The sequence below is a fragment of the Aulonocara stuartgranti genome, assembly GCF_965226115.1.
Source record: "Aulonocara stuartgranti genome assembly, chromosome: 5".
NCBI classification, from domain to species: domain Eukaryota; kingdom Metazoa; phylum Chordata; class Actinopteri; order Cichliformes; family Cichlidae; genus Aulonocara; species Aulonocara stuartgranti.
The window spans coordinates 13,535,976-13,548,337 of NC_138943.1; positions in this window are offsets into that span (position 1 = coordinate 13,535,976).

Here is a 12,362-nt window from a genome sequence, read left to right on the forward strand (position 1 = left end):
TTCGGACGGTGGAAGGGGGTCATCGCTTCGGTCATGTTTTCTTTGTCTATTGTGGTGGGTATTATGGTTATTTGTTGTTGTCTCATCCCTTGTGCCAGACGAATGTTCAAAAGTATGTCTGTGAGGGCAGTGGACCCTGGAGTCATTACTCCAATGTCCATGATGCCAATGATGCATGTGGAGCTGAATGTGTAGGCCAAGGAGGGACACAACTGTTTGTGACCTCTGGATTCTCCAGAGGTCAACAGAGGGAATTGTAGAATAAGGAGGGGATGTTTTTCTCATTATCATTTAATATTTTAATATGCCATTATTAGTTCCTTAGAAGTATATAACCAGCTTTGCATTAAGCATAAATTGAAGTTTTTGATCTTACATTATTCTTTGCATTACAGTGATGGTGATAACTTTAATTTGATCTTTCTTACAGGTACCGGAATAATAACATGATTTTCCATTGCAGATGTAATCATGATCATTCCATACACATTGCAGTTTGTTGCTCATTCTAGAGTTGTGCTCAAGGTAATTAAAGGTTAAAAGCTACAGCCAGTGCGAGTCTGGCTGATCTATGGAGGGCAAAGGCTTTGAGCTTGGAAGGCCGCACGCGCTTACACAGCACTTATAAGATGTCATTCTTGGTGATTTTGTGCTTAGTCATGTTTTAATATGTTTTAAGTAGAAGTAGCTGATCCAGCAATATTCATTTAATATTATATACTTGATTTGGAGCAATACACACTGATGGTCTTAATAAATGAAAGAGTCCTTGTAGTTGCCATGTTGTGTCTCAGCAGGGTACAGACGGTTCCAGGAGAAGGGGGGCAGTTAGCGTCTGCCCTCGGGAAGGAGACAATGTTATTCTTTGTGTTAAATAAAATTGTCAACATTGATTGTATTACACCTGTCACTACGCATGAGGGGGCGTTCTAATACCCTGATTTCATAAAACTATGGAAATGTGTTTTTTGAGATGAGATCTGAGACTGTCTGCATACAGTGTCCATCTCCCACGTGTGTGATCATTAAATCATCGTTTGACTCAACCCGACCGGACCAGTGTTGTTATTGTGGGTTTTTCCTCTGGTGTCCATCTCCAATATTTTTGAACCATAACACTCCCCAGGTAGCCTGGCTTGTTCCCATAGTTCAAAGAGATGCATCTTAGGTTAATGGTGATTCTAAATTGGCTATAAGTATGAATGGTTGTCTGTGTTAGTCCTGAGATCAGAGCCGTGCAGAGATGTTTGTAGGGACAGGTGCTCAAAGTTAAAAAGGGGCCCATCGAACCAGGCTCAATACCAACAACCCACATTCATCAAGAAGCTAATATGGAATCACATCATACTATACCACTTTTTTATGTGCTGAAGGGCAGGGCTGTGTTGATCTGAGAATGTAGACATTAAAAAGTCCAAAGGATAGATGGTAGCTTATTAAATTATTTATTTATTTATTTTTAGCTAGAAAGAATACATCTTGATTCATTCTCAATCATCCAGGGAAGTAAATCTCCAAAAGTTGATTCTGTTCATCTGGACGTAGCGTTTTGTGGGAGAAACCTTTCGTCACTCATCCAAGTGACTTCTTCAGTCTCAGCTGACTGCAGGTTTCCCCAATCTTATAAACAGTACATTTGCATAATGACTGAAATCAGCCCACTGAAGGAACAATGGGCTGGGAGGTCAGTTCCTTAATCTTAATTATGCAAATTCTCATGACCATTGATCAACAACCACTGACCAAAACCCACTGATCAATGGCCATGAGTACCATTCGCTACTTTAATGAGGACTAATCCTTTTGAGCCAAAGGTTCAGGTTTCAGCCTGCTCTAAATGCTCAGTTACTCTTCATAAAATGAACATGGTAATCTCTGATACACAGCTCTGGCTGTATAAGTATAGAGGCCACACCCACCTTCTGCTCAAGGCTTGTGTTTGTGAGGGGCAGCCAATCAGAAGAAAGGGAAAAGGAGAAAACTATATTATTTCAAGAATGAACTGAGGGGCTGAAATCAAGACCCAGTTTTTTATTTATATATGTCCAAACCTTTCCAGATTTAAACTCAACCCTGGCTGTTAATAGATATTTAAATGTTAGTAAAAAGCCAAATAGCAAACACTGTATCAGGTCACTTTTTTTTAAACGTTTGTTACAGATAAGAGCATAACGTCTTACAGAATGGTTTGTAGTCTGGCAGATCAGAAACAAGCAGATTGCTGTAGGCAATTAGAAGATATATGATTACAGAGAATACAAGAAATGCTCTTAAAGCAAGGTGTTTATGAATGTGCCCATGTTTACAACTCATTATTAGCACAGCAGACACAAACTAACAAACATTAAAGTATAAAAGAAGACTAAAGAATGCAGGGACAAACAATTTTTTCCTTTTTTTTTAATTTTACATTTGATTTGCACTTCAGCTCACTGATGTCCAAACATCAGTGACCTCATAGCTGGCTACAGGCACAGTGGTTACGCTAAGTGCAAACAGAGCAGTTATGTCATTGTGTCCATTATAACCAGAGGTGTGCGACTGAGTAAACAGAGGTACTGCATTTCATGTAATCTTCTTGGAATTTGCAGTTTATTCTTAAATTAAGCCTTAATTTACCTGACATGTTTCTGTCAAACAACTTATTTGAAAAAATTCAAAATCTCCCAGAGAATTGTAAACCAGGTTAGATACATTTACCATGGCAATGACTTACATTTTTTAAAAAAAGTTGAGCTTGACTATTGATCATTTTGCTTTAAAAATATAAAATAATCTTAAATGGCTTTGATAATAAAACAGGATCAGTTGATCCTATTAACTCTCTTCCCGGAGGTCTTCTGCCTCAGCCTGTGTGTGATTCGTGTATGATATTTCAAAGAATTCATACAGCATTTCTTGGTCACTGTTACTGACTTTGTAAATCTGAGTTTACAATTAATACCATTCCTTTTTAAACTATAATTCCAGTTTATGGCCCTCAGCCACTTTAGTGGAGCAACAAAAACTGTGACCAGAATAAAACTGGAATTAATTTGTAACAAGACTAATCATATAATGCTGATTTCACTATAGCACATCGCTTCATGAAACAGTATATTTACCTGCATGTTACTAGTGGTGTACAGAAAGCTCCCCCTCGATGACAATTGCTGGTAGAAAAACTAAAATGTGTGTTAAATTTATGCAGTAGTTATGATTCTTATGGCTCTGACAGTGGACTCATCCCTGCTAGACCTCAGTGCAGCGTTTAATACTGTAGCCGATAACATTTTATTACAGTGATTGGAGTATACTGTATACTGTAGGTATTAAAGGTACCTACCTATTAAAGGTACTGCACTGCAGTGGTTTGTATCTATGTAATCTATCTAATAGACTCCAATGTGTTCATGTGAATGGGGAGTCCTCTTCACACACTAAGGTCAATTATGGAGTTCCACAAGGTTCGGTGCTAAGACCAGTTCTGTTTACATTATATATGCTTCTCTTACGCAGTATCATTAGAAGAAATAGCATACATGTTCACTGCTATGCAGATGACACTTTAACTTTATCTATCCGTGAAGCCAGATAACATATAGGAATTAATTAAATTGCAGGAATTGTGCATTGTGTTTCTTCTTCACTCACCCTTTTCACTCAATATGTGTTTCCTGTGGCTCTCTTCCACAGGATGTCTTGTGTTCAATCTGCTCATCCCCAACCAAGCTCAACTTGGTTGGGGATGGATTATTATGGTTTTTCAATAAAATTGAAAACCATTCATTTCAGTGCCATATATTCTCTGATAACAAGATCTTTCTTGCTATCACATCTAGAAGAATTGTGTTATCGGACAATAATATGAACCATACCCAATTTAGAGTACTGTAAAAAAATCTAGAGCCACGCCCATTATTATCTGTAACAAGGGAAATTGGAGCAATGATTTAATGAAAGGTACAAATATACACGAAAATAAAGTATATAAGGTAAAAACAACCCATCTCCCCCTTCTCGCTGGCTCTCACAGGCCTTCACAGTAATCTAATGACACAAATGGATGAAATTTTCTCTAGTTTGACCAAGCTGATTTTATGTCAAAGTTAAAATATAATCATGGTCTCAACCTTGGAACAATCTGGGTTAAACAGTGATTTAGGGTGAACCTACTTTCATCAGGCAGGAGATGCCGCAGTATCCGGTCCCGAACCAGCAGACTGAGAGACAGCTTTTTGCATCAGGCCATCAGACTGCTGAACACTTCATAGACACCTCACCTTCACTTACCGGAACACAATATCCAACTGCTGACCTCTATATATTTAATTGAATTTTATACATATGTACACACACACACACACACACACACACACACACACACACACACACACACACACACACACACACACACACACACACATACATATTCAGTAATGCGCATACATTCTTATATTTATACTTATAAGTCTCAGCTTCCCATTCTTATATTGTGCTTGTTCTTATGTTATTGTATTTTGCACACCTCTATTGCTCGTGAAGCTTGCACACAAGAATTTCACTAGCATGTGCTGTACAGTGTACCTGCACATGTGATGTGACAATAAAAGTGATTTGATTTGACCTGTTCAATCAGTGAGGCTTAAAAGACATATACATCTGAATTTCATCTACATAGAAATGATAAGAAAGACCATAGAAGCATAGCCTGCAATATAAAACTTGTTTTGGTTCAAAGTCATTAAACTCTTTAAGCAGTTATTATTAGATTTGATTAACAAGTCTCTACATACAGTTTCCATGTCCACAGTGATCATAAAAATTTGTGGCTCTCTTCCCATTCATTTAGTTAGAAGGTTAGTTTTGGTAGTCCTAAACATCTGTCGGAAAACATTTCCAAGCTGAGTGACTTTCCTCTGGAGGAGGAATGTCAAGCAGGCGGCTCAACAGAACCAGTGATTCAAAGGTACAATCTGGATTTGCAAAGGGCAAAAATAGTCAGTTTTCAGGTTTTCTTCTTTTGCAGATACATTATGATGTGTTGTGCTTAAGTAATAAGATACACTGTTGAAATTTCACTTTTTAAAGATAACTTGCTCTCTTTATTATCTGTTTTGTAAATGGACCGCTTACTAGATATTAAAATTCCATCCATCCATCCATCCATCCATCCATCTTCATCCGCTTTATCCGAGGCCGGGTCGCGGGGGCAGCAGCCTAAGCAAAGAGGCCCAGACCTCCCTCTCCCCAGCCACCTCCTCCAGCTTATCCGGGGGAACTCCTCCCACACCCGAGTTTTTGCTTCAGCCACTGCTGAGCCGCATTCCGCTTGGCCAGTCGATACCTGTCGGCTGCCTCCGGAGTCCCACAGACTAACCAAGCCCGATAGGACTCCTTCTTCAGCCTGGTGGCTCCCTTCACCTCTGGTGTCGACCATTTGGTTCGGGGATTACCACCACGGCAGGCACCAACCACCTTGCGACCGCAGCTCAATGCAGCAGCTTCGGCAATGGAGACACTGAACATGGTCCATTCGGACTCAATGTCCCCAGTATCCCTCGGAATGCTGTTGAAGCTCTGCCGGAGGTGTGCGTTGAAGATCTCGCGGACTGGGGCCTCTGCTAGACGTTCCCAGCACACGCTCACTACACGTTTAGGTGCACCAGGTCTGTCCAGCGTCCTCCCCCGCCACCTTATCCAACTCACTGCCAGGTGGTGATCAGTTGACAGCTCAGCCCCTCTCTTTACCTGAGTGTCCAGAACATATGGTCGCAGGTCTGCTGATACGATTACAAAATCGATCATCGACCTACGGCCTAGAGCGTCCTGGTGCCACGTGCACTTATGGACACTCTTATGTTCGAACAGGGTGTTCGTTATGGCCAAACTGTGATTAGCACAAAAGTCCAATAACAAAGCACCGCTCGGGTTCAGATCAGGGAGGCCGTTCCTCCCAATCACGCCCCTCCACGTCTCGCTGTCGTTACCCACGTGAGCATTGAAGTCTCCCAGCAGGACAACAGAGTCTCCAGGTGGAGCACCTTCCAGCACCCCCCCCGCCCAGGGACTCTAACAAGGCTGGGTACTCCGAACTGCCACTTGGCGCATAAGCGCAGATGGCAGTCAGGACCCGTTCCCCGACCCTAAGGGGCAGGGAACAAACCCTCTCATCCACCGGGAAAAACCCCAACGTACCGGCAGCAAGCCGAGGGGATATTAGAATACCCACCCCAGCCCGCCGCCTCTCACCAGGGGCAACTCCAGACTGAGACAGAGTCCAGCCCCTCTCCAGGAGACTGGTTCCAGAGCCGGGGGTCAGTCCGCCAGGGCCTCCGCTCCTGGCCGCCACCTGGCACACAATGCACCTGACCCCTATGGCGCCTCCTGGGGGTGGTGGGCCTGCGGGAGGATGGGCCCATGTCTCCTCTTCGGGCTGTGCCCAGCCGGGCCCCATGGACTAAGGCCCGGCCACCAGACGCTCGCCCTCGGGCACCCTCCCCGGGTCTGGCTCCAGGGCGGGGCCCCGGTAACCCTATCCTGGGCAGGGTAAACTGTTCCCTCAATGTTCTTTTCATAAGGGTCTTCTGAATCGCTCTTTGTCTGGTCCCTCACCCAGGACCAATTTGCCATGGGAGACCCTACCAGGGGGCAAAAGCCCCCAGACAACATAGCCCCTGGGATCCCTGGGACACACAAACCCCCTCACCACGATAAGGTAGCGATTCAAGGAGGAGATATTAAAATTCTGATCTGTAAACCAGTTCATTCACATTAAAAGAAAGGTAGATTATCACGCAATAGTTTTACTGGCCTGCTTGAGATTGAACTGGTGTGCACATGACCAATTAACTGAAGTGAATCTGACATGCTGGTCTGGAAGGGCTTTTGTATTAGGAAGGGTAGAAAAATTCTATGGTTACCTGTAATTTTCCAACAGACTTAAAAATATGCAGGTGCCTCAAGGTGAGGTCCAGGCTGCTTACAAACGTTCTCCGCCGCTGACATGCATACAGTAGACCTCATGCACATAGGAAGCAATTACAGATAAAGTGTGTCACTTTACAGGTTTTGGATAATGTGTTTTATATATATGGACAAATAGATACAGCAAATATATCCTCTTACTTCAACACTAAATTAACCCATGTCAGGTCAGATGCATCACTTTCCAATTCACCCTCAGCTTTGGGTGCATTAGTGGATTGTTAGAAAGAAAGAAAGAAAAAAAATCATTACAACAACTTCCCCTGTTAACTGCAAAGATATTGTTATTGCCTTTACAAACAAATATAATTACTATACAATTCTCCTACAATTACAAAGCCCAATTAAAACACTCTTTAATATAATAGGCATCTTTTTTCTTACCATTTCAGACTAATGCTCTAAGCTGCCTTCAGAGGGCCGCAGGTCTCTCATGAGGGGAGCTGAGTAACTCAAATGCTCGTTGAAGGTGAAGCAGTGATTGGGGAAATGACTGCAGGGTTTTATGGTACATCAGTATTTATTGCCTTTCAGCTTCTAGTAATAAAACACCAGATGTTAAAGCAAACGCATGATCCATTGCGACCCACGGCAACTCCAGCACAGAACAAATTAATGTGGGTGTTTGTCTTTTACGTATGAGCACTTAGACTCTTAGGGGAAACTTGAAAAAACTGAAGTACTATTAGCATACTGACAAGAGTTTAAATGACAAAGACTGTTTGACCGGTTAAGTTTCATTGTCAAAGTGTCAGTCATAGTGGTGGAACCTACCCCAGATACTATATGGCGAGATGCTGGGTACACTCTGGACAGGTTGCAAGCCTCTCATAGGGCTAACACAGAGAGACAGACAACCATTTACACTCACATTCACACCTATGGGCAATTTAGAATCACCATTTAACCTAACCTCACTAATTGTGTGTCTTTGGACTGTAGGAGGAAGCTGAAGTACCCAGAAAGACCCTATGCAGATACGAAGAGAACACGCAAACTCAACACAGAAAGGGCCCGGTCAGATGGTAGTTTCCAGCCCAGGACCTTTTTGCTATAAGGGAACCGTACTATTATTAAAGTCCTTTCTTTTTTGCCTATTTTAAAGATAATATGGCACCAGTATTTCAATGGATCACTTAGCTCTCAGAGTGTACACTTCTAGTCCACAAAGTTTCTAAAAGTAGAATAGGAGGCAAAAAATTCATGCTCTCTCTCTTGTGGAACCAGCTCTCAGTTTGGGTTCAAGAGACAAACACCCTCGATGCAGGGATCACTTATATGCATTCATATGCTACTGCATGTAACAAACCTGTTTTGTTTTGTTTGCTGTGTCTGTCTGCTCTGCTTTTCTGTCTGCTCATAACCCTTCCTGAGCCTGCTTCTGGTGGAGTTCTGTTCTTCCTCATCATTGTCAGCATGTTAAAACAAATTAAGTGTAGGTGGTTTGGCCGAAACTGCTGGTGCCTATCAGTCTAGGGTAATTTCAGTTTGTTTTGTTGGGCTTTTTTTTACCTCCCTTTTAAAAGGAAGAAAACTCTGACAGAACTGGGAAAAAGGATTGCAGCCAAAAGCTAGGGTGAAGGAGAAGTGTCGTTAAAACACATAAATAAACAAATAAATGAGGAAGAGAAGCGACATCTCCTTCAGAAAATCTGAAAGACAGACTGGATTATGACTTTAGTCAGATTTTCAGTTGACCTGATATATATTTTTATGTATTTTTACACACACACACACACACACACACACACACACACACACACACACACACACACACACACACACACACACACACACACACACACACACAAAGTTTACCATGTATGTTTTTAAAACATGTAGCACTTCCTAGAGCTGCAGTAGAGTTGATAGGAAACAAACAATCATGAAAAGCATAATTTTTGGCCTTTGAAATGATCTGGATTCTGCACGTCTAGTGGTTTGAAAATGTGGAACTTCTTTTTGACACTGGGGAAGGACACTAAATCAAATCTGAAGGGCCAAGGCGCCTGTTCCTGTTTGGAAGCAGAATTTGTTAAAATCAAAAATACAAGGACTTCAGTCATAGCCTATCTAAGAGGCAGCAGGTGTGGCTGTGTTGGATTAACCCATTTTGTTTTTTACATTTCACAAAACAAAAAACCCAAAAAACAAAACAAAACAAAACAAAAAAGAACACAAGCTGTGTCCCAGTTCAGGAGCTGCTCCTTCTGGACTGAATTTTCTATCGATAGATTGGTGAGCACTTCCCAAGCCCAAGACACAGAGTAAAGATCTATTTGCAGAGTTTATGTGTCTTAGTCTAAAATCAAAAAGTCTCCTGAATGCTGGAGTTATATTGTATTTAGGTGACAAATGAAATTCATGACAGGATGTGAATAATAAAGGTTTGTCTGGTGCTTGTCCTTGTTAGAGCTCTGATATGTGAGAAGCTGTTACAAATCAAACTCACACTGACTTGTGGACGGGGTCAGTCTGAAATGGGCACACCTTCATGGGCCACTTCCTACAAAGGCTCTGACCTGTCTACTTAGGAAAAGGTCTGTAACATGTTACATGGTGTGAAAGTTGCATTCGGAGCCTTAATGAGCCCTTCAGAGACCACATTTCTAAAATGGAATTTATACTTGACCTTAGACATTAGATCATTCCCGACTGTGTGCTTAATTCCATAAAGATGCTGAGTATTTGATTAAAAAAAAAAAATCTTGCTTGAGCAGGTTCCCAGAAACCTTATTTGATGTAATGTTACCTATAAATCTCCTGCCACAAATGGGGACATAGTAAGGAACAGCCTATACCAAAAAAAGGAATGCTTAGTTTTTGGAGGACAAAGTCGCAGCAACAGTTGGGGCAGATGAAGATAGGTAACATATACAGTTTGTTAAGATGACAAAAGACAAGGATAAAAACAAAAAATTGTGGCTAATAGTAACAGTAAATCAGCTCAGTGGAAAGAATAGTGATATATATATATATATATATATATATATATATATATATATATATATATAACTGTGGAATTAAGTTAATGTTTGGGGAAATCAATAGTTCCATTATATAACCAGCAGGAAGATTACTTATGTCAAGTAAAGGCCAGGTGGGGCTTAAAAATAAGGCCAAAGTACCATACAAGGTCGGTTCCAAAAGAGGCTCAATGTTCAAGCTAAATTATCAACTTAACAACTTAAGAGCACAAATAAATATGTTTGCAGCTTAGTATAAAACAAGAGAGAGCTAAGTGTAAAAGCAAAACTGTTGATTTACCAGTTCAGCTACCTCATATATGGTCATGAGCTCACAGATAGAAAAAGATGTGGTATGCAGACGTAGTGACATAGAAACAACCTCTTTCCACTGAGCAAAGAAACATCTCCGCTACATAGAGCTACCACCACCCACAAAGCATTAACATTAGCATTAGCAAAAAAAAAAAAAAAAGAGGCTGACAAAAGTCCAAAATGGAATTTCAAAGTTAATGGTTCATGTCTTCAATCGCTATGATCTAGAACAGGGGGATGCAGTAATTTCCCAAGGGACCACATGACAAACTGGGACTAATGAGAATGGCCGAATCACTAAGCTGAACTAAGTGCTGCTCAATATTAATTAATTTGACCTCTTTATGAACCGCTACTGGCAAAAGCAGATGCTATAATTATAATAAACAATAAAAATGTGAAATAAGCAGCATTTTCTCACTGTTTAATCAACATACCATGAAACAATTGTGAACAAAATGTGGACATTTTAGCCAAAAAGTCAAGCTTCATACAAAGTGCTGTTGCTATTTTGCTTATATTTTATTTATATTTTTCTTTTTCATTCACAGAAATCAAGTCTATTTTGGATTTGAACAAATGCATTACAGTCAGGTTCACCTGAGAGCTCTACAATGTCTTTACCTTTCTTCCTAAAAAAATCTTGAATTTCTGCTCTCACTTCCCAAACTCTTCTTAGCACTTTATTTAGTCTGTCTCATAGCTATTATTTTCTGTAGTTCCCCGGAGCAGACAAAAGTAAAAAAAAAAGAAAAGTTTTTTGCAGGTAATGTCTTCACTATATGTAATTCCCCCCCCCCTCACTTTAATATTTCAATGAAATCTTCTCCCATGTTTATTGCAGACACTGCCCAGATTTTGTGAAAAAAGTTGTGATATAAAATTCTTAGCATGCTGCTGATTCAGTTTCCTTTTGAAGTCATTATCAAATATCAGTTCACAGATTTCAGAACCAACAAAAACACCTTCCTTAATATCGGTCTCAATTTTCTTGAGACCAAAATTGTTTTTTAAATGCTGAAACTCATTGCTGTTTCTGTCCATTTATCCTAGTTGTCCAACACCTGGAACACTGTACCTAAAAAAACACCAGGACATGCTAGACAAAAAAAGGTTTCAAATTCTGAGTCAACAAGTGAATTTTGTTAAAGTACAGCTGAAAGAATCTCAAAAGCAAAATGCTTGCATTGACAATTCAGCTGCATTTGATTGCACATACATAGGTGCGTAAATAAGAATAAATAAATAAATATCTGGTACCTTAAAAATAAAACCAACATACTTGTAGTGTGATTTCCATTAAAATTGTAAAAAAAAAAAATGAAAGGGCTTCTCTGATGGGGAGTTTATATAATATCAGTGTGGCTCCATGGTGTAGTGGTTTTAACATATTCGCCTTAAATGTAAAAGATCCCCAGCTGGAGACCGAGATGAGACCTTTGTGGGACACAAGCTACTACTCTGTATCACAACTATATGTTGGTGACCCCTTAGAAAATCAGGGTGCGATTAGTCTTCTTCACTTCCTTCCTCTCCTTCTCCAAGGTTTAGTTAATAGTGGCTTTTGACCAAAATGATTTAAAGGTAAAACAAAGGTTTCTGTCACATCGTTCAGTCTGGTAAATGCTTGGACATATACTTGTATCAAACAATACTAAAAAACAACAGATAGAGCAAGTCCCTTGTGTTAGTTGTCCATGCCACAATAAGGGTATAGTTTTCCTGAGAAAAAAATGATAACTACATTTTTTAGATGTGGCCACAGATCTGGATATTGTTCTGAGACAGCTCATTATTCTCTTTTCTGTGGCTGGTGTCCCACCAGATCTACATTTTCAGCCAAACTGGCAATCATCCTTTATTCCTTGGCCCTCCTATGTTACTTTCTACCCAAGTGCAATTGTCAGTGAGCAAATCCCATGTCTTTTGTCAGGTCATCATGAAAGAAAAAATAAACATCTTTTCTTTTCTTTTTCTTTTTTTTTTTGAAAGGAAAAACGAAAGCAGATCCTGAGACTTTGGAACTTTGGAACAAGCTCGGGCTCATGGGTGTAATAATGACAGGGTTGGAAATCCAGTGAGCAGTGTTTGACATGTGAAAAACTGAGTGCCATT